This window comes from Sphaerodactylus townsendi, linkage group LG02 (genome assembly GCF_021028975.2).
Source record: "Sphaerodactylus townsendi isolate TG3544 linkage group LG02, MPM_Stown_v2.3, whole genome shotgun sequence".
In the NCBI taxonomy this organism is placed as follows: Eukaryota; Metazoa; Chordata; class Lepidosauria; order Squamata; family Sphaerodactylidae; genus Sphaerodactylus; species Sphaerodactylus townsendi.
This window is the reverse complement of record NC_059426.1, coordinates 128,776,227-128,800,197: the sequence shown is the minus strand read 5'-3', so window position 1 is coordinate 128,800,197 and position 23,971 is coordinate 128,776,227. Positions and strand designations below refer to the sequence as shown.

Below are 23,971 nucleotides of genomic sequence, written 5' to 3'. Positions count from 1 at the left end.
CGCCCCATCCTCTAGGGGCTCTGGGCGGTGTACAGCATAAAACATGGTAAAACAAGTCACTAAAATCTTTAAAACAGTGGTAACGAACATTAATAGTAATAATAATAATAATAAGAAGAAGAGGCGTCCGACCGGCCCCATATTTCATTAAAATTTTCCCAGAAGAAAAGAGGGGAGGGGAGGGAGGCGAGCCACATAGATGATAGCCTAAATAACAGGCCGACTGGGGCATCCGGGGGCACCATTTCAGCGGCTGGTCCCTCCAAAGGCCCGGCAGAACAACTCCGTTTTACAGGCCCTGCGGAACTCGTTAAGGTCCCGCAGGGCCCGGACAGCCGGAGGAAGGGTGTTCCACCAGGCCGGGGCCAGAGCCGTAAAGGCCCTGGCCCGTGTGGAGGCCAGCCGCATCATTGAGGGGCCAGGGACCATGTATGGACATTTCCTTCCCACCATCCCATTTAGCCTACTGATCTCCTTGAAATGTGGCTGAGGGATAAGGGAATCAAAGGAATGACATGAAGAGGGTCTGCTGTGAAAATAGCAGCCATGGCTCGACCGGGGCCTGCCATTGCAGATGGGCAGGCCTCGGCACAAGCTGTATTGTGCCCAGGTAAGGACGGCTGCGCGGCCTCAGGGCCCTGTCCACATATGCATGGGGGCTGGGTTCTGATTGGCTCCCTGTTCCCACAGAGCCAAACAAGGCCACGTCATATGCAGGCGCTGGCTGGCACCTGCATATAAAGGGGCGTCCACATGGGCAAGTTCATTTTTGCCTGGATGCCCGAAGAAGGACTCACCCACCCATCCCTGTTTTCATGCTATTTTACAATGTTCTCTTTGTTTGCTGCATATTATGTCATAGCCAGTTGGCGGGTTGTGCATGGGGGGTGATCAGTTGGAAAAGGGGAACTCCAGGAGCTCTCATAAGAATATAAGAAAGAGCCTGCTGAATCAGATCAGAGTCCATCTAGTCCAGCACTCTGCTACTCGCAGTGGCCCACCAGATACCTTTGGGAGCTCACATGCAGGATGTGAAAGCAATGGCCATCTGCTGCTGCTGCTCCTGAGCACCTGGTCTGCTAAGGCATTTGCAATCTCAGATCAAAGAGGATCAAGATTGGTAGCCATAGATCAACTTCTCCTCCATAAATCTCTCCTGTTGGAATGCCTCCTTAAGAGGTAGGGGTGGAACAAGCCAGAGGTCGGGACGCCCGGCAGGGGCTACCAGGTTTGTGCCCTAGCAGCAGATTGGAACAGGCACCAGGAAGGGGTCCATCACTCAACTGGCATCCCCTGCTGCAATCTGGCCCATCACGGTCAATTCCTCCAGCAGGCGGGCTGAGGAATTTGCTTGGCTCTGGGAAACAGCACTCATGCTGCCTAGTTGTTCGGATCACCCCCTTCCCCCGTGCTGCACCATTTTGCTTCCTGTTAACTCTTTGCCAATAAATACATCTGGCTATGGCCAAAATATTTTGCCCACAAAAGAATGTGTTGCATGTTTATTGGGTCAAAAAAGGGGGTTGCAAATATTTCTTGGGCCAATAGGGTCCCACCTCAGCCAGCAAAGTGGAAATCAGTGCAAATTGCCAATTTATTCTGAACCCAACCCATTTGTAATTTCAGTAGTGTTCCCAATTAGTTATATAAGAGACCTTCTTCTGAAGATGAGCTCAAAAGCCCTCTTGGACATGCAGAAGTTCCCTAACAACATGACATTTCAGATCTAGTCCCATATCTAGCCATTTTCTCTTAAAATCTCTTTTTGGTATTGGATTGTTTCATATACATTCTCTCCACACTCAAAAAACTGGTGAACCTGCATAATATGACACTGTATAAATGCTGTTAATTTCAGTGGGATTACTAATAGCAATCTTGTAAAAATAATTGGGTGCTTTACTAATTACATTAAAAATTAATACCCCCTGCCCAGAAGGCTTACATTACAAAAAAAATGAAGTAAAGAACTAAAAGTCCAAGATACAAAATGATTAGAACAGAATCTTGAGGAATCTTGGACTGGGGAAAGGAATAAGAAAGGATCATTGACAGAAACACACCAAAGATGGCTACAAAGATGAGAGAAAAACTAATTCAATACTAATGCAATACTAATGCAATACAAAGCAATACTTATCAATAGTACTGAAAACAGATGCAGAGAAAATTACTTTCTTAGAACTGTCTGCACAATCACAGCTCTGATGTTTGTTTACACATTATAAATAATTTGTTAAAAGCAGCCAAAAGTATTCACTTGTCAGTAAAAAGAACTGCAATAATGCAATTTTAAATATAATTAACAAAAAGTATATTCACTACTGGTTTGAAGCTGTGCTATCAATAATACCAAAGTTCTTACGAATACAAAATTCAAATAGTAACCCAGCAGTTCTTTATACTGGAATCAAAAGACAGAATGAACTTTCACCAATTTATATGGAATTTTCAATTTGATTTTACTTGCCATAATTCTATTTTATATGCCTTTTCTTTTATCAATGACAAACCAAAACATACAAAAGTTAATTTATTATTCATAGAAGTAACAACAAATCAGCCTATAAATTAAATTACTATCTATTGGGATATTGTTAGTAGCTGAAGAAACAAGACTTATTGCTCAATTCATAACATAGTATATAATATAATGAAAGCCTGACACATCAGTTTTCAGCATATGGCAGCAAAATTACATTGGTTTTATGGGTTGCCTCAACAGATGTAGAATCTTGAAAATAATGGGAGTAGTAAAGGTTTAAGTGGCCTGGGAATCAGCAGCTGGTGATCATATTCTCTTTGTGCATATTAAGAGCTGTCAAGTCGTTCCTGACTTATGACAACCATATGCATTAATGACCTCCAATATGTCCTATGTCCCCTTTTTGGAGAAAGTTCGGTTGTCATGCTATACAGAATTCCGTTATTATTCTACCCCTTCTAGCACATCTCTTTATCATGTATTGTTAAATTCAAAAGGCAATTTATGAGCAAGGATTAAGAACCTCATATATTAACTTTTGTGTATATTAACTTTTGAAATATGCTATAATTCAAAGGATGGAAAATCTCTTGAGAAACAATTTTGTATGCATAAGCATAAGCTTAAGAGAAATACTTATTTGGCAAGACCCAAAATAGGAAAGGGTGCTTCTTTTGTATTAATCAGAGGTTTTTTGTATTAGACAGGACAAACTGCAAGCCATATACTGAATGAATTGCTTAGGAAGCTCTTTTCCCATCATTGTTGTGGTGATTGGGAAGGAATACCCAATGATGTAGGCCCGTTAGATGACAAAGGAACAAAGGGTGTGCTAAAAGATGACAGGGAGATTGCAGAAAAGCTGAATGAATTCTTTGCATCTGTCTTCACCCAAGAGGAGGTGAGGAAAATTCCTGCACCTGAACCAAGCTTCTTAGGAGGCGAATCCGAGGAACTAACGAAGATAGTGGTAGACAAGGAAGAAGTTCTGGCAGCCATTGATAAACTAAATGCTACCAAATCCCCTGGCCCAGATGGCATTCACCCAAGAGTTCTTAAAGAGCTCAAGCATGAAATTGCTGATGTTCTCACTTTAATATGCAACTTATCCTTGAAATCAGGCTCCATCCCTGAAGACTGGAAGATGGCCAATGTCACACCAATCTTTCAGAAAGGATCTAGGGGGGACCCGGGAAATTACAGGCCAGTCAGTTTGACATCTGTTCCTGGTAAATTAGTAGAATCTGTCATTAAAGATAAAATTATAAAACATGTACAAAAGCAAGACCTGCTGAGAAAGAGTCAGCATGGCTTTTGCAGAGGCAAATCCTGTCTTACAAACTTACTAGAGTTCTTTGAGGATGTAAACAGGCATGTGGATAAGGGGAACCAGTTGACATTGTCTGCTTGCATTTCCCAATGGCTTTTGACAAAGTTCCTCACCAGAGACTATTGAGAAAAACTCAGCATTGAAGGAATAAGAGGGGAAGTCCTCCTATGGATTAAAAAAACTGGTTGAGAAACAGGAAGCAAAGAGTGGGTGTAAATGGGAAATTCTCACAATGGAGAGATGTGGGGAGTGGTGTCCCCCAAGGATCCGTGATTGGGACCAGTGCTCTTTAACCTATTCATAAATGACCTGGAAGTAGGGGTGGGTAGCGTGGTGGCCAAGTTTGCAGATGATACCAAATTATGTAGGGTGGTGAGAACCACAAAGGATTGCGAGGAGCTCCAAGCGGACCTTGATAAATTAGGTGAGTGGGCTAAGAAATGGCAAATGCAGTTCAATGTAGCAAAATGTAAAGTGATGCACATAGGGGCAAAAAATCCAAACTTCACATACACGCTACAGGGGTCAGTGCTATCAGTCACAGACCAGGAAAGGGGTTTGGGCGTCTTAATTGATAGTTCCATGGGATTGTCAACTCAATGTATGGCAGCTGTGAAAAAGGCAAACTCTATGCTGGGGATAATCAGGAAAGGAATTGATAATAAAACTGCAAAGATTGTCATGCCCTTATATAAAGCCGTGGTGCGACCACACTTGGAGTACTGTGTTCAGTTCTGGTCACCACATCTCAAAAAAGGATATTGAAGAGATAGAAAAAGTGCAGAGAAGGGCAACGAGGATGATTGAGGGACTGGAGCACCTTCCTTATGAGGAAAGGCTGCAGCGCTTTGGGACTCTTTTTTAGTGTGGAGAGGAGACGCCTGAGGGGGGGATATGATTGAAGTCTATAAAATTATGCATGGGGTAGAAAATGTTGACAGAGAGAAATTTTTCTCTCTTTCTCACAATACTAGAACCAGGGGGCATTCATTGAAAATGCTGGGGGGAAGAATTAGAACTAATAAAAGGAAACACTTCTTCACGCAACGTGTGATTGGTGTTTGGAATATGCTGCCACAGGAGGTGGTGATGGCCACTAACCTGGATAGCTTTAAAAGGGGCTTGGACAGATTTATGGAGGAGAAGTCAATTTATGGCTACCAATCTTGATCCTCTTTGATCTGAGATTGCAAATGCCTTAACAGTCCAGGTGCTCGGGAGCAACAGCCGCAGAAGGCCATTGCTTTCACATCCTACATGTGAACTCCCAAAGGCACCTGGTGGGCCACTGCGAGTAGCAGAGAGCTGGACTAGATGGACTCTGGTCTGATCCAGCTGGCTTGTTCTTATGTTCTTATGTTCTTATGTCAACAATAGCAATTTTAGAAATCCTGTTATTCGTTTTTATCACAGTGACTCATTTATTTACTATGTTCTATATATGAATAGCCACAATATATTATAATAATTCTATCAAGAGAATGGGCACAAATTAGAATTTTAAAAAGAAAAAGAACAATTTATTTAAAAATACATTTATTGCACACCAATTTTTGTAGTTGCATCAATAGATGTTAGTATATTCCACAGACACTGAGTTCCAAGCATCACTTTGTCTGTTGCAGACAGTTCGGCTGAAAATTATTGCATGATTCTATGCAGCCAGCTTCAGAAGATCAGAATATTAAACACCCCACACCCCCACCCTTTCAGTAAAAGTCAGTCTAGTAAATAATAGGGTCTTATACTAAATAATAGTCTGGATAAGCAGTTGATGACATCATTTACAGAATTACTTACGTTTAAGTCTAGGTGCAGTAAATGTCTTTCAGCTCTTTCCAACTCTCTGCAACAAGCTGGTGGATTAGACAGTCCCAACCTGTAACTTAAAACCCAGGCATCCTCATCTCTATTTGTGACATGTACATTAGATGCCTGTTCTGAGAAGCCATTCTTCAAATCAGCCTCAGTTGGAATACCTACATGATTTTAACAAAGAAGAAGAAGAAAATTATTCCCAACTATGAGAACTATAAAACTGTAATATTCTAGTGTACCACTTAGGGGGGTTGCAGTACATTATCACAACAGAAACTGCCTTCTCTCAACTGAAATTTCTCTTAGAAATTATTTATCTGGGCTCTTCTGGAACCAATTCAGACAAATATTAAATCATTCACATAATCATCTCAGGCAGGTTCCTAGTTCACTGCTCTTTCACATACACAGCTCTGCTCTACTTCAGCAATGGATTTATAGGTGCATCTTGATCATGTATAACTGGTTCAGCAGTATAGTTCAATCTAGTCATTATAAAAGAACAGGGCAGGAGAGAGGGACAAAGGAGTTCCTTTGGACAACCCATACTTGGGGGGGGGGGATATTTTATGTGAGCTACAAAATTCTCCTAAGTGTAGCATTTATTTTGCTCTTCCTTATTCTCTACACGAAATAAGGTAAAGAAAGCACTCTTGGGCATCTTTCAGTTGGATGGCAGGTAGTGTCTTCTGGTAATATCAAACAATACAGAAATTGCCCTCCCTTTTAGACTCATCTGACCTAGCCATGCTAATCCACAATACAATGATCTTAAGACTGAACTACTGTAACACACCCTGCATGGGGCTGCAAGGGCTTCAACTGGTGCAGAGTCTGGCAGCTAGACTGTCAACAAGGCTTAAACATTCTGTGCACATTGCCTTTAGGTTTAACACCACTACACTTTGCCTGTACATTCAATTCAAGGTACTACTGTGAACCGTTAAAACCCTTCACCATTGGGAATGTTCATATCTGTAGGACAGTCTCCTCCCACCTGTACAGCAGCTGTGATAATGAGACCAGCAGTTATTCTGTTCCTTCCTTCTGGGCAATAATAATAATAGATTCTGCTCAGGCTTTCCAGTGGCCATTTCTGTCCTATGAAATGGTATTCCTGAGGATGTGGGAAAGGTCCAAACATTGCACAAAACAAGCAGCTCTATTAACTCAGAGCTTTCTGGCATGCTTTTTAGTGATCCTTGATTGGTAGTCACTCAGTGGTGTGGATTCAATACAGAACCATAGTAGACACAAGGACTTCTGCCCACAGACAGTGGGATTTTGCTGTTTTCCCCTGCTTTGTTAGCTGAGAATGCTTGCCAAAATCTCGCTTCTGGTAGAGAGGAAATCCCCTGGAGCAGGATTTTTGGAAAAATTTGCAGAGCTGTGTGAGGGTGTACCCTGAAGCGTCATGTTCCCCATGCATTTTCCTTGCAGTCATGAAAATGCTTAGCTGGATCCACCAAGGAGGATAAGTTACGTGTAATGGATTGCTTTTTTCTGTGTGATAGGTAACGTGTAATGGATTGGTTTATATTTATACTGTATTTCTGTGATTTTTAAATGTTGTAAGCCACTGAGTCCCATACATCAGAAAAATAGTGGGAAATAATTAAAAGTATTATAAAAAGCAGCATAATAGCATTGTTTTAAACTTCCAATGGTGTAGTAGCTAGATATAGATAAGCAAGTGGTAGTAGCCCATTGGTTTATTCTAGCCCACAAAGGCATATAAAAACATAAGAAGAACCCTGTTGAATCAAGTCCATGTAGTCTAGCATCCTGTTTCACACAGTGGCCAATCAGTTCCTCTGGAGGACCAACCAACAACAGGTTGAGGCATTCCTCTGATGTTATCCCTTGGCACTAGTATTCAGAGTTTTACTGATTCTGAACACAGACATCCCCTTTAGTCACCATGGCTAGTAGCCACTGATTGGCATATCCTCCATGAATCCATCCACATTCCTTTATCATTTGACATTCCAAGAAGGTCCTGGCACCAAAGCCAACCCCTTATTGTGCACACTTGTTTTCTGAGAGCCATTGTCTGACATCTTGGAGTAAGCAAACTTTAGGCCAAATCATACAAGACACAGAAGATCAGGATGCCCCTTCCCCATTTTAGATCAGCTATGGGGCATTGGTGAAAAGAATCAGGTCAGGAACAGAACCTGGGGAGGTAGTGTTCAACCTCTTTCCATTTACCATACAAGTGAAAACACACAGTGTCCTAAAATGTTGGCGTTGAATAGAGAAAATACTGGTTTAAATTCCCAGTAAACCATGAATCCGGCACTATTTATAGCCAAACCTACTTTATTGGGCTTTTATTAGATGAAAAGGTTGCTCAACATGTCTTGGCAAATAAATTGTGTGTGTGTGTGTGTGTGTGTGTGTGTGTGTGTGTGTTTGTGCATATATATATGAACTGATTTTAAAAAGTGCCAAATATGGATTATTCCACATGGCAATGTTAGAACATGTTCAGGACAGCATATGAAATTCACAGCGTTGTAATAAGTATTAAGCTGTAAATGCTTAGCCATCTGTTTAATTTTTTCCTAATGAATGTGGTAAAACATACATGTTTCAGAATGTTACAAACAGAGAAATTTTAACATAATTACTTAGATTACTAGATCTTAAAGAACCTTTCTACACATTGTTTTTCTTTCATCCTCTTAAGGTTTGCACAATCACACATGAACTGGGAGATCCATATTGAGAATTTAATCCCAAACATGTAAAAAAACAGCCGGGGGCATCATTTGCTCTGTTGGTGAAACTGAGGCATACACCTCACTGTACAGAGAGTGCCCACTATGCAATTGGGGCAAACAGTGGCCTTTTGGGGTCATTTCAGGTTGAAAAACAGTATGGGGTGGAAGGCTCTCCCTGCATGCTCTGTTCCTACTCTTAATTTGTATTTATTTGCTTTATTTATCATCTACTTTTCTTGCTGAAACATTGATTATTGATTATTGAAACATTGAGGATTATATTATATAAACGTATTCAGATAGCATAAGGCAAAATGCAATCAAACTAGAACTACTACTACTACTACTACTAGAACTACTACTAGAAAAAGCTATCAAAGTACAATTCCAAGAAGAGCCAGATGGGTTTCAAGGAACATCAAGTACCTGGATTTCAGAGAAAGCAGCATCACAGTGTCCTGCTCCACAGACCAAGATGAAAGTAGTTCCTTAGACCTGTGGGTATTATAGCCAATTTTCCCCCCATATTGCAACATGGGTCAGCCCACTCACAGTTTGCCTCTGCAAGGACCAACCTAATACTCTCCAGTGGACCTCAGCATGCCCAATGGCTTTCGAGTGCCTGAACTCGACCTTAACCCAAGCCCCAGTTTTCTGCAATTCAGATACTGACAACCCTTTTGGCTTTCCACAGATGTCTCCAACATGGGCCTCAGAGAGGTGCTTTAGCACTCCTGAGGTACTGCAGAGTACCCTGTGTTATTCTTTAGCCAAAATAATACAGTTTCTCCTGACTTGTTACTCAATGGTGGAGAAAGAAGCATTGAAGTGATGTTACCCATTGGGCACCACAATACTACTTAACTAACACTCCCTTTATCCTCATCACTGACCACATCCCTCTCATGTGGATACATGGAATGGAGGATTATTACCCCAGCATAATTCAGTGGTGTCTGTCCCCCATTCCTTTCAGGTTTTTGATAGAGCATCACCTTAGAGCTACCCACAAGGATGCCGACTTCTTCTCTTGGGTATTGTAAATGGCTATGAATAAAATGAAGATTCCAAAAAGGGGGAAGGTGTGACACTAGCACCCCCCCCCCCCGATCAAGCCTGGCATCCCCCAGGACCAGTGGGGTTACAGATGCACCTTATAAAGGGTCTGCACACTAGCTAGCTGATAAATGGTAGGTGACCCTTTAAGAGATAGGCACCCACAGACAGTTGACCCTTTTACAGCCAGGTGACTAACGGTAAGCTGTAGGGAAGCCCCATCCTGGGAATGGGGCAGAAAATGCTTAGCAAGCACTATTGACCTCTCACAGGCTTGGCCACATTCCTAAGGCTTCTGGAGAGGGGGAGTCCATTGGGCATGGCCCAGGTCTGACTAGGGGCTTATGAACACTAGAAGAGGCTGCGGAGGATGGAACAGTTCTGGTTCCCAGCTCAGAGAATAGTAGAACCAGAGGAGCAAGTGGTATAGAGTGGTACCAACTCCTGCCTCTCTCTATCTGAGGCCAAGAGAAGGCATTTCAGAAAAATTGTGCATGATAGCTGGGGCCTGGGGTCCCACAATAACATAACTTAAAAGTGTAGAATAGTTTAACAATTATAACCTGTACTTGGGGAAGGATGAAGCTTGTGTGATGGTTGGCAAACTGTCTTGCTCATTTCTCTTGTCATCTATAATTCATGTTTTATTTAGACTAATCTTGTAGCAGTTTTTCCATGTGCAATAAAAGCTACATTATGGTGCAAAAGGAGCCAACTTATGAAGAAGAAATGCATCTTCTCAGAGTGACAGAACACAGAAAAACATGTTACGTAGGTTTCCAGATCCACCAAGATAATCAGTAAGGTACTATGACATGAAGAAATAGCTCCAATAAGATACAGAAAATCATAATATTCTGAAATGGTTTTATGATGTTACATAACCCCCTAAATTGAATCTACAACATTTAGGAAACAGGCTGTACAATTTCTCTTTCTAAATTGAATAGTTGTTATTCCAGAGGGAAGACCCAAAGGAATGATGGTTTTATTCCTATAGCGATCACAAGGGTTGTGTCGGTCCATATTGCTTGTCCACCTGTGTTGGTGGTTGATTGTGTTGTGTTGGTCTATCTTGCTTGTTTCAACACTCTCCCACTCTTAGCTGATGTAGAAGAACTCCTGAAAATTCAATTAGCTGCTTTGATTTTAGATATATATGTGAACTGTTCTTAAATAGGCAGCCCAATCCAGACTGGACTGGTAAGCAGGGAGGCATTGCTGCAGCACTATTCCGCCCCTCCAAAGTACACATCTCATCTCCATTAAGTTAACAATTTAAGGAGTTTATTACTCATTTCCCTTGGGAAATAATATTGTTTCTCAAGAATGGGGTCTCTTGGGTAATTTGAGGAATCTTTACTCCTCTGTCACAGCAGACACTTCCAACAAATGCTTGGCCAACTGAAGTTGGTGAGCTCTGTGTCTATCAAGGAGAGGTTCCTCTGTGACTTTCCCTACAGTTCCTCTGTGACTTTCCCTTGTACTGATCTTATTTGAACAATATTATTTGTCTCCCATTCTTGCCTTCAGCTGCAGTACAGAAGTTATGTTCAGAGCATCATTCCCAATCATCTGCCTTTCTTTTTAAAATCCCCATATGGTTATTTTTTCTACTAAGTCTTTCTTGGACCATTGTGTATCCACCAAGTCCGTTGATTAGCAAAGTAAATAGAAGAGCAGAGTGGATGAATGTATAATGTCACTTTTGTATGTTGCTTATCATGTTTATTCCAAAAGACAGTCACATGAAAACTGTAAATGGAAACTTTTCATTCTGCCAGGTCATAGGACGAGGAACTGAAAGGGCAGTACCACAAGGCTAAATGATAAAATGAAGTATTTGAGCACCAAGATTACCCAGAGGTCAAAATAAACTATTTATTTGTTTCTTAACAAAATTCCATTGTTGCAAATACATCCCAGTACTGCTCACTAGAATGACTATTTATTTGTACAAGGGAGCACTGTGGATTATCATCAAAGATATCACTATGTGTGCAGCAAGGGGGCAGTGTGAAAATCATGTGTTAATGTAATTATGCGCTGGTATGTCCATATGAAAATGGTTATCAGAAGAAATTTTGAGAATTAGCATATACATCCCACTTTCTATTAAAAAGGACATGGAAGGATTTGGATTAAAGCACGTTTGAGAAACCTGTCCTTATAAAACTTGCAAAACCTGTTTTACTAGGCAGCAAATTCCCTCAGATGTTCCTTACTAGGAACAAAGCTATTAATAGAGAGCCATTAAAACCAAAGTGTTGGATTTAATTACTGTGCAAATATGCAGGTTAAGTTAAGGTACAGTTTAAACAGCAGAAAACCAGTCTGAAAATGAACCACATATTCTACTCCAAAACATATTGGCATCCAAAAATCAAAAGGATGTTTATTCTTGTCACTAAGGCCTCTTCTGCACATGCAGAATAATGCACTTTCAGTCCATTTTCAATGTACTTTGCAGCTGTGTGGAATGGCAAAATCCACTTACAAACAATTGTGAAAGTGGACTGAAAGTGCATTATCCTGCATGTGTGGAAGGAGCCAGGGTATATTCCTTCCCTTATATTCCAACAAATAGCTATTATTCATTTTCCCTAAATGAGGAGTGGTATCCCACATACAAATATTTAGATCATCATTATATTTTTTATCCTATTTCTCCTTCAAGGAGCTCACGGTGGCATGATAATTAACCCCTTTCCCATGGTGCAATAACAATCCTGTGATATAGGTTGGGGGAGGGGTGGGCAAAGGACACCAAGAAAGTAGCAGGCAACAAGAAAAGTGTTGGGTAAGGGAAATGGTGGCTGGCTCAGCTGGGCAAAGTTTGCAATGGAAGAATCCTGTTTGAACTGAAAATTGAAGGAAAACCCCACTGCGAAGAGAAGAGTCTTTGGGTAAGCCCTGCATGCATAATAGGCCACTGTCTCTACACCTAAATATTATAAAGAGATAAACAGGGGAGAGAAGCGTCTCTTTTTCACATGAGAAGCTGGGAAATCCTATATTCTGCATGCTATTTAATGGAAAAAAATATAACATCTTCCCACTTAATTGTTTCCCTGGGCACTGAAGGACCTGCACCAAGACACATCAAAAGCAAATGACTTAGATCCAAACCTGCCACTTGAACAAGAGGGGGTAGTGGTGGTGCAGTTTTCACTAATTCATCCCTCCTGATAAAACCCTTCCACAACACATCCCAATCATAAGGATTGGCTTTTGGGAGAGAGTATGACAGCCTGCAGTAAAAAAGAAGTAGGATAGTGAAGCTCTAAAAGTTCCATGTTTTGTTTGTACATTACTAGATTCAAACCCAAATCCTGATTGGAATGACGTAGCGTCCTGTAAAATGGAAAGATATACTATTTTTCTTCGCAAGTAGTTCAAGTGGAAAGATTGGCAGCTCATTATTCTGGGTGACTAACAGTCTCACAGCAAGAAAAAAAATGGAAACACACTTTCTTAAGTTTCCAGTTCACAAAACACTAAAACCAAGGAGGAAGGCCAAGAATAGTCATTTGGGTTATGCCAAACAAAATCAAACAGACTTCACTAACAAAAGACAATAGAGGGCTAACAGTGCAGTCCTATACGAAGTTAAACCCATTGACTTCAACCAGCTTCGAGGGGAGTAACTCTTTATAAGACTACACTGTAAAAATCCCGGTCATTATGTTAACAGGTCAGCAAGCTAGCATCTTCAATTATACTCGGCAACAGCAGCTTACCTTCTAAAACAAGGTTACCTTTGTGAAATCCAGGATTCTTTGTGACACCACAGTAACATATGCCATATCTTCTCAGATTGGAACAGCTCTTTCTCCATTGTGAACCTTTCAGCTGTTCTCCTTCTTTTGAAAGGGACCATCTTGGGAAAGAACTCATCTCTCCTCCAGAGTCCTATTTTAACTAGTTTGGTTAAATTAAATATTATTCAGACTATTCTTACCAACACACTTCCCACTCCATACTCTTCTCCAGCATGGTACTGAATCACCATTACAGAATACAACCCTTAAATTCCAAACCAAGTCAACACCCAGTCTTTATAGTTTCTGTTTCCTATACTTTGCCCTCAAATAGATTGTTACACAGAAATAGCTCCTTATGCTTCTACAATGACTAAGTAAAGTTTTAAGAAAGCCAGTTATGGCTATGGTGAGTATTTCAAAGATTATTTTAAGATGTGCAACATCCTTGTATCTCTTATATTCTCACCCTTTGTGTGATCACTAGGCCACAAGAACAGTGTCTACTTGCACATAAAATGTAGATGCATAGATTCTACATACCTAGAAGCACTGCTTTTTTAAATGTCCCCAATCAGAGAAAGAGCTTACGTACACAGACACTCTACACATGAAGGCAACATGCAAACAATCTGGCAATCAGGCAAAAACTGGGGTAGGAATAGTGCACTCACACTCACTATCATTTTATGTGAGTTGAAATCAGCATGTGTAACAATGTCCAAAGAGGATTTTAAGTGTCTGTGTTGAAAAGAACTTCATTTCAGTTAGTATCATATGATATTGACTTTCTATGGTGGCCCACCTGTGATGTTTGTGGCCAAACCAGATGAGACTCTTGGAATTAGAACTCTGAGAGTGCAGTCCTAAACAGAGCTATAACATCCTCAATCCACTGAAGTCAACAGGCTTAAAAGACTGTAACTTTTTTTAGAATTGCCCTGTAATTTTTTAAAAAAAATAACAAGGAGGGGGGAATTGCTCCAGGAACACAATGCTAGGGAAAAAAAGATTAACCCTTCCCCTGTTCCATTTTCCCAGGCAGAAGGCTGGCAACCAGTGGAATGGCCCTCATCAGTGACATAATAACAATGCACTATGTCAGAAGTGGCATTAGTACATTGCTATTATTTTTTTATTTTATTTTTATTATTTGATTTCGTATACCGCCCTATCCCCAAATTATGTCATTGGTTTTGAAATAATTGGTGATGTCATCACTAGTGATGCTCTACCATTCAGCCAAAATTCTATGCATTAATTATACAGTTTTGATTGGTGAAATGATGTCATCACTAATAGTGTCATCACCAGAAGTGATGTTATCACTAGTGATGCTCTACCATTCAGCCAAAATTCTATGCATTAACTGTACAGTTTTGATTAAAAGCAAAAGCTTCATTGCTGAAGTGATGACATCACTTCTGGTTACACCAGAAATAACATCAGCTCATCGGCATGCTGGTCACTGGTTTCCCATCCCGCACATTTTTATTTTGCTGCCCAACTGCGAGGCAGCAAGAATGGCCCACTGGGTAGATCTCCCACCCAGCTAGAACATAGCAAGTTTAAGTCACTTCTCACACCTACTCTGAAACTGCAATTTACACACACACACACACACACACACACACACACGCACCAGGGAGAACTTGCAATTATTTGTGTGAAAAGGTTATTTGGCCCCTGTATTGTTACTTCTAACAGAAAACATGTAGAGTCAAATATCTTCTACTGCCTTATGTAGTTTGTGCCCATGCTGAACATTTATGAAAAAGTTTTCTGTAATCACTTGGGAAAAGCTTTAAAAAAATCTAATTTGATTAGTTTCCATTTACCAACCTCACTTTTATGACAGATCTGTAGCTGACTGTACCTGAGGTTTGTAGAAGGATCCCAGGATGGTCTGATGTATAGGTATGCGTAATCTCTATGATGTAACTTTGGCCTTCAGGTAAATATGCCCATTGTCTACCTTTAGCAAACAATGAATGCAACCTTGTGTTTTATTAAACTGCTTAAAACCCACTAACTTCAGTACAGCTTAAGTTGTCTCTGAAGGATTGCAGGCCACAGGACATTCATGTTTCTAATTTGCTGAATTATGGCCAGTGTGTTCAAGACACTGGGTACTTACAAAACACAACTTTAGTTTGTCAAACAAATAACTAATCACATGTGCAGTTCTATATTACATGGCATATAATATGCATATTTATTTCATCATACTTCTATCCCATCCCCACCACCACCAAAGAGGGGTTCAGGACATGTCACAATTCAGTAACAACAACATAACATTATTTCAACTAATCAGTAATATACCATCATAATCAGTCTAAATTTGATTAAAAATTCCATAAATCATATGTAATGCTGGTGCAGCTGCTACACAAGCTTTTCTTCCCTTGGTGGAATAGACAATAAAAATAGAATAATGAATAGAGAATCCCAGATATCATATATGACCCAAGATGAACTAAAAGTGAAGATGGTAATGAAATGAGAACAGTGATGGGAGGAGCATCAGTGATCAGGGTCTATAATAAAATGGTAACCATTGCTGCCCTCAGCCATAAGCCTGACAAAACATCTCTGTCTTACAGGGTCTGCAAAACTGAGCAAGGTTCCTCAGAGTTCAGGTCTATTCAGACAGAGAATTCCAGAGTTTTATGAATAATAAGTAAGTAACAGTGCATCTATACAGTATAAATATATTTTTATATATCAAACAAAATAATCAGGATCCCTGAATCTTCCAAATTCACTTATTTGTGACTCCTTTCAGGTTGGTTTGTTTTACAAAGAGAAACAGTTTATGGCAGGGGAAGCAACAGACTTTGCTAATTATGAAATGTAACACAGAGTTCCAGCTTCTGAACAAATTCAAAAGAATAACCATTTCCAAATGGATTAACTGGCAATGTAACAAGGGCTCCTTGCCCAGAAATGTTTCTTTGGCCTCAGGAGTCCTGGATGGATACTCAAATGAAATAGCATATTTAAAACAATTTTTTTGGTGATGCTACTCCCTCTGCAGGAATCACTTGGGAAAAGCTTTCTGCCATCCTGGTACATTTCATTGTGGAATTTATGAAAGCCAACTTCTCCAATGGAAACCAAATGATTATTATCATCAGTAGAAACATCAGCAACCTAAAGTTCACATGGTCACACAGGGAGCTCAATTGTCACTTGGCAGGGTTGCTCTTTGAATTCTCAACAGCATGTCAGGGACTATAAGGATGAAGAGAGTACATTTCATGGTGAGTACAGGAAAACTACAAAGCATACTACTCAGTACAGTTCAGCGTCCTGATACTCCAGCTTTTATTTAAAGTATATTTCTAACCCTTCCTCAAAAAAGTGTGGGTGATGCAGGCACAGCTATGGTTCCCCCAAGCAACTCAGCTCTTCGCAAGCCTAACACAGCTCCCAGACCCCACTACCGGGCCAGTCACGTCCCCTGACCCTTGCCTCATCTCTATTCCTGGCAAGCCTGGTGCAGCTCCTGGCCTCCGTTTCCTGGCCCGCCAAGTCTCCACATGCACAGACAATGAATATGTTCTGCGAGAAAGAATTTAGTCCCCCATTGTATTTTTGTATTTTTAAAAGTTTTCAGATTTTTCTGCAAACCTGGGGGGGGGGTCCCCTCTTAGTTCGTAGAACTATCTGTTTCAGGTAAGTATGACTGCAGATTTAGATATCCACAGATGGGGGCGACACTTGAACAACAGATATAAAGATTTCAATATTTATACCTTACTTGTTCACTCAACAAAGACCCAACTCAGCTTATAGCATCATTTCCCACTCTTCTCTTTCATCCTTACAATAACAATTCTGTCAGGTAAGTTAGGCTGAAAGAGTATGAATGGCCCAAGGACACCAGAAGCTTCTATGGCAGACTAGGGATTCAAACCCAGGTATCCCAGATCCAATGTTGTAGCACCCATGTGGCAAGAAGGGGCGGGGCCGATGCTCCGGGCAGGGGCATGGCAGGGGTGTTCCAGAGTGGGGTGGGGACGGGCGGCATCATGGCAGGGGCGCAAGGCATGCAGGCACCCCAGGTGCAGTTTCCCCTTGCTCTGCCCCTGCCCAGATCCTAGTCAAATACTCTAACCACTACAATGCACTGCTTTTTTTGCAGGAATTCCATAGCTCCTTGTAGATGTAACAAAAAGTTAGACAAAGAAAACATTCTGTTTTTACTGTCATTTGTCAATTTTGTGTAGCTAAACTTCTAATTGCCAAAGAAGTAACTTCCTGCAATCTCTTCTAATATATATATTAATTATTCTTTTCTTTTCTGCAGTTGTGTTGGGCAATTATATGGCATTCCTCATGAAGGCATAATTGCTGCCTATGAAATTTCAAGGATTTCTGATAAAGGTTTATTACAAGATCAAATGTTCATCACATAAGATTACCTTTTACTGACATGAAGAGATGTTAGAAAAATACAAGTTACTAATACATAATTGGCAAGCCACAGTCTGACATCCCAGCCTTGTACTGAAAATAAAGCAAAATTTTCACAGTATCAAAAACTCACTATAATTTCCTATTGAACTTCCTCCCTCCACAAACTCTGCCTTTCCCAGGCAGTATCCACAAATCTCCAGGAATTCCCAAACCAGAATTGGCACCCCTAAAAGTAATGCTCATAAGAGAACAGTGCAAAATAATTTGATGATCTGTTATATATAACTATCTAAGAAAATATTTCATCTTCAGTTATATACAAAAAATGATGGACCACAAACACTCCTTTACCCTTTTCAGATGTTCTAACAATGAGCATTGGAGAGGGGATTACGCCTGTAAGCCCCAGTCCCAACCTAAGTGTGTTTGTTGGCAAGTACATATACTCCTGAGCAAAGAGGAAAGGCCAAGTTTAAATATTTTATAAAAAATAAAATAAATGTACTTCTCTCAGTACAACTGAAATCTGCATACAGAGAGTCCCATATACATGTACATTTATACATGAATAGACTTTATACGTGCCTCCTGTGAACACATGTATGCCTCTCTCAGTACAATTGAAATCTGCATGGAGAGAATCCCACATACATGTACATTATACATGAATAGACTTTAGACATTCCTCCTGTAAACACATGTGGGGTGGGGTGGGGTGCGGTGGGGTAGGGCCTGATGCCAAAGTTTTGTTTCCCTCCCTTATGTGCCTTCATTATCCTTCATATTGAATGAATGAAAAAGATACCTCTCTCCTATTAATAGTTAATTTCCTCTTCTCTATACAGCAGCAAGCTTACTAAACATTTACCCATATTCACTTATTCACTCATGTATGAAGTCAAAAATTACTCAATTTTCTGAACCACGGACTTTCCTTAGGTCAGACGTGTCTAATTAGTTGCACTTCATCACTTTTTCTGTCAGGATAAAGAGGAAATTGCTCCCCAAGAACAAGGGCATTTAAAGTCATTTTCCAGAAAATCCTCACATGGTCTGTTGACTTCTTAAATTCAAAGTTAAGTTCAAAGTTAACTAGATTAAGTGGCTCTAAAATACTAATTTAAATTGCTTCACAGTGTCACTCTTCCTTATTTTACAAAAGAGGCCCAGTTAAAGAAAGACTGCAAGCAATTAACTGTGAATCACGCATATTTTAATACAAATATTAAAACTGTGAGTTATGAGCACAATTATTCAGATAGTTTTAAGATGGGATGCAATCCTGTACTGGTTACAAGAATGCACTGAACATAATTAAAAGACATTGTTTACCAACTTTTCATACTACTGTATCTCTATTATTGTTAGGGTTGAGAAAACTTTGGGTTGGGAAATTCTTAGAGATTTGGGAATGGAGCCTGGGGAGGAACCACAGTTGAATATAATGCCATAGAATCTGCTCTTTAAAGCAAACATTCTCGCCTGGAAAACTGATCTCTGTAGTCTGGAGATTAGTAGCTGTGATTCTGGGAGATCTCCAGGCCTCACCTGGAGTTGACAACCCTAATTATTGTTTTTACAGTACCAAGATGTCCACTATTGTGGTAAATGTGCGGCTCTGAAAGAGGAAGTGCAGATAAGGCTGGGCTAGGAATCTTCATCTCACTACTGCCCTTCGTCAGCAATGGTACCTTTGTCTCCTATCGGCTACTGTAACAGATGAAAGATTTCCATCAAAATGATGTCTCACTTCCCTTGCAAGAAATTGCTGGTGAACAGTGTACTCTACCTATTTACTTTTTTGTGGACTAGGGCTGCCAATCTCTAGATCAGTGTTCTCTAACCTTTTCGATGTCATGGTACCCTTGACCTCACCCTTCATATCTCACGGTACCCCTACCATCCTCCCCCCACCTTCCCCTCCTAGTTCCCCTGCTTGCCACCCCCACCTTCCCCTCCTAGGGTGAAAGGAAGCACCGGGGGTGGGGGGAAGTGTCTGCAGACCTTTCGGCAGGCCCTGCCCCCTGGGCCAGCTCCATATCCTTGCTGGTACTGGTGGGAGACACCACAGAAGTGAGGGGGGCCGGCAGCATTGCCGCGGTACCCCTGGGACATGCTCACGGCACCCCAGGGTACCACAGAACCCTGGTTGGGAATTGCTGCTCTAGATAAAGCCCAAATTACAATTGGTCTCCAAATGATAGAGATCCGTTTCTTTAGACAAAATGGCTGCTGGGGAGGGTGACTTTGGCATTACAACACATTGAGCTTCTTGCCCATTCCAAATCCCACTCTTCTCAGGCTCCACCCCCCAAATCTCCAGAAATTTCCCAACTCAAAGTTAGCAACCCTACTCTTTGTTTGTGACATTTTAATGAATGTTTGTGAACACCTTAAGATATCCCATCAGTTTAGTCAGTAGGAGCCAGACATCTTTGCAGATACTGCCAAAAAATCCCTTAGCACATTACAGTATTGATATATTACACAATCACTGTTTAACTGCATTTATTACATTACAATGTAGTAAACTAATTATTTTTATTAAACAAAGCATTAATTATTTTGATAGCTATAATTAAACTCGATTCTTCCCAAAACTGCTTCCAAGATAGTGTTTATTTCTGAATCACAATTCATTAAAACAGGTACTGAATTTTCCCACTTGCATTATTAGTTATATATCCAAGTATCCAACACATGAAAGGAAAACATAGAATTAAAAGCAAAAACTGTATTATTTACAATGTAAAATTAGAATCTGTAATTGGTCTTATTAGGTATATTCATCCCGTTACCTCAGCAAAATATTTTGACTGCACAATGGTAATTTTAGTTTAATAAATCATTTTTCAATTTGATTTACATTATAAATCTCACTGCATGAGTAAAAATTTTATATCTTTCTTCCCTTTGGTCTCATATTTCTCCTTTTGAAATCCCTGTAGAAAACTGACACAATAAGCTTTTTAAAAATGTTTCACAGTACAGGAAATTGGTATGTATGAATGGCTTTTTGACCCACAGAATAAACAGTTTGTGACCAGCATGAAACATTTAAGCTGCTTCTAGGTTTTCATTGAGTAATTTAACTCACTTCACTAAACTTCAGTGATTGGCTTTTACCTGGAAGACACATTTATACAGCAAGAATAGTGTACATTTTCCTTAAGAGTGTTTTGTTGAAAATAAAAATAGAGTAATTGTATCACCACATCTTATGCAGAACATATCAGCTACCTCTATATCTGCTTTCCAACATGCTTGCAAAAAACATCTTTTTGTTTTATGTACCGGTAACTGTTTTTTTTCAAGAAGTCATCCAAGTCAATGCCATGTTGCCCAGAATAACTTTCTTAACAAAAGGAGCCCCCTCCTCTCTTTTTCACCCATGGAAAAACTGGTAGGATGTTAAGGAAGGAGTTCTTTTCAAAGGCAGTTTCCGCACGGCCAGGATGCGCCCCCACGCCGCCAAGAGTTCTGGCGGCGTGGGGGCGCAAGCCCGTTCGCATGAACGGGCAAAGCGGAGGTCGGAGGGCAGTGTGGGCGGGGCTGAGACACCCAGCAGGCTTAATTTAATTATGGACACCGCGGAGGGACTGGATGCGCTCGGGCGGCGCTGTTCAAGCATCAGCCGCTGAAGACGCTTCCTCCCCAACAACAACCCTTTAAAGGGTTGTTGTTTAGGGCAGCCTGACGCCTGGGGAGGGAGCGTCAGGTCGCCATCACTGCTGCTGCTGCAGCAGGGCGCCAGGCGAATGTATGCCTGGGGCAGTGTTTTTACCACCCCCAGGCTGTCGTTAATGGGCCCTGCGGAAACGGCCAAATATAAGACCAACTTATTGTTCTAGCATGTGTAATAATAATAAAAGGGCCTACTCTTAGATGACATTTCCTCTCATGTTTTCAAGTATAGCATTGAACAATCAAATACTAGGGCTCCTGTAGAAATAATTTCCAATATTATATGAAACATTAGTATAAGAAGAGCTTACTAGGTCCGACCATTTAGTCCAGTGTGTCATTTCCTACAGCAGCCACCTGAATGTTTCCACTACAGTAACAAGCAGGATATGCATAGCCTTCCTCACTCTTGCACCTGAGCAACTGATGTTGAGAGGTATATTATCTTTGAACATGCAGGTTCCATTTAGCCATTACGTATATTATCTGACCAATTTCCATGAATTTGTCTACTACCATCTAAAGCCAGCTAAATGACCATTACTAGTAGCAGTAAATTTTATAAATAAATTATGCATTCTATAAAGAAGTCCTTTTGTCTTTCACACATTTACTGCCCATCAATTTCATTAGGTAAACCAGTCTTCCATTATTAGCTTTCTCCACACCACGAATTTCAAAAGCAAAAAGAAGAAAATATTTTCTGTGATTTAATGTAAGAAGAGTCACTATGCTGGGTCAGACCAATGGTCCCTCTAGCCCAATGGTTCCCAACCTGGGGTATGCCAAAGCATTTGAGGGTATTAAAATGATGCAATGGGTTTGCTAATATTGGCGGGGGGGGGGTAGTTTTAGGAAAATGAGTGGCCAAGGGGTATGCAAGTGAAAAAAGATTGGAAACAACTGCTCTAGCCTAATGTCCTATTTCCAACAATGGCCAATCAGATGCTACAAGCAGGCCAGTAGACAACAGCCATCATCTGCTAAATACTTCCAGGCATCTATGAATCTAAGGCATTTTGTCTCTAAACCTGAGGTCCAATCTGGCTATCCTGCTAATAGTCAATAATAAATATATTTTACATAAATCTATCCAAATTCTTTTTCAGTCCATCTTAGCCAGTGGCTCACAGTGCATTTTCTGGCATTGACTTCCACAACTCAGCTACTCTTACAACCAAACAAAGAAAGAAGTAGTTGGTTGTGGTGGTTTTTCCAGGCTGTGTGGCTGTGGTCTGGTGGATCTTGTTCCTAACGTTTTGCCTGCATCTGTGGCTGGCATCTTCAGAGGTGTATCACAGAGGGAAGTCTGTTACACTCTGTGTCCAGGGAGAATGGAATGTTTTAGTGGGGTATAAATTGTCATGTCCCCAAGTGGGGAACCAATCAATAAGTGTTTGGGTGGAACTTGATATGCAAAGGTGTGGTTGATAGTATAGTATTGCAGGTGGGGTTTTTCAGTCCAGGGAATGATTCACATTTGCATTCCCTGCAGCAGCAGCAGTATTGGTGAATGCAAATCTTGTGTTTGGGTGGAGTCCATTGTCCATGAACTTAGCATGCCCTTGGCCTTTGCTTCTGGTGTTTTTAAGTACTGGTAGCCAAGCTTTGTTAATTCTCAGAGTCTTTTCTTTCCTGTTGAAGTTGGCTTGGTGTTTGTGAATTTCGGTGGCCTCCCTGGGCGGTCTGATATAGTAACCTTCTAAATTGTCCAGAATTTCAGTGTTTTCAAATAAAATGTTATGTCCAGTTTTGTTTAGGACATGTTCTGCTACTGCAGATTTTCAGGATGGTTAAGCTGGTTAAGAAGATGGTTGCAGCTGTTGTTCAACGCCCTGAGCCCTTCGGGTGGGGGGGGGGGGGGCAGTATACAAATCTAATAAATCAAATCAAAATCATCCTACAGCTCGATCACTGCAGAACCTAGATGTTTGGGCTGCAGTAGGGCTGCACTGGTGTCCCTTTTTGGTGGCATAAGTCCCATTAGCCTCATGGGGCTTTCTGGTAGTGGGGAGGTTGGGTTTTTTTGCATTTTAGCCTTCCTGCACAACTGGAAAGTCTCCATGGGAGAAGTGGGCCAGAGCAGCTGCAGCCATCAGCCGGGCCATTGGAGGGGACTGTATGTTATGCTTGTTCCTACCACTCTAATCAAGCTGCAAATTGACTGTTTTCTTTTCCTTATTTCCCATGCATTTTTCTTATTCCACACGTGCTTAAAATTAGGAAAGGTATTTTTTTATACAGTTGACATAGTCACAATGCTTACAATGCCCATCAGTAACTAGATATGATCCCCTGTCATATTTATAAGAAAAGACCACAGCTAAAATCTGTCTTGATGTAAGCCTTAACAGAAAGCTAGAAAACAGTATAAGAGATATACCAATACATATTCAATATGTAGTAGATATATCACAATTCAACATGGCATTATATTCAAACTCAGCAGTGTTTCAAACTGCTGGTTTTTTTATTACACTCTTACAGATGCAAACATATTAACCAAGGCAAGTGAAACTATTTAATACTCAAATTTTACAAAATGAATATATAAAATATTCAAAAATAGGCAAAACATTTAAAATGTAATCAAAGCATGAAATGTGCTATCAATACAACATCAAATTTGAAAAGCTAACATACAAGCATATTTATAAATATCATTTAAAACACTGTAGAATGAAGC

At 40.6% G+C, this 23,971-nt stretch overlaps 1 protein-coding gene across 1 annotated transcript in view; it reads right to left on the bottom strand.

Moving 5' to 3' along the window:
- FMN1 (formin 1) overlaps positions 1-23,971 on the bottom strand; it is a 185,885-nt gene that overhangs the window by 159,871 nt on the left and 2,043 nt on the right. The gene's annotated exons all lie outside the window — the stretch shown is intronic.